Source organism: Triticum dicoccoides, chromosome 5B (genome assembly GCF_002162155.2).
Source record: "Triticum dicoccoides isolate Atlit2015 ecotype Zavitan chromosome 5B, WEW_v2.0, whole genome shotgun sequence".
NCBI lineage: Eukaryota > Viridiplantae > Streptophyta > Magnoliopsida > Poales > Poaceae > Triticum > Triticum dicoccoides.
The window spans coordinates 114,002,416-114,002,711 of record NC_041389.1 but is presented as its reverse complement, the minus strand read 5'-3'; positions in this window follow the sequence as shown (position 1 = coordinate 114,002,711).

The following is a 296-nucleotide window of genomic DNA, read 5'->3' as shown; positions in this document are numbered from 1 at the left end:
CGTCTGGACTCTGGAGTGTATGAGGATGCCGCCGAAGCGCCCCATCGGAGGGAGTGGTAACACTGGGGCTGGTGAAGCACCGGCGCAATTCGTGAAGCTGGGCACAGAGGTTGTCGTCTCCGCAGCCGAGGTCTCGCATGGCAGCAACACGACCTTGACTTCATCGGCGCCGTCCTGCCCCCCCCCCCAGCCGGAGCCGGAGGTCAACAGCAACTCCGGCAACGACTGCGACTCTGACGGAAAACCGGTTAGTCATCTATATACCCATTTGTTGTGTGGCAAACATATCATGTATT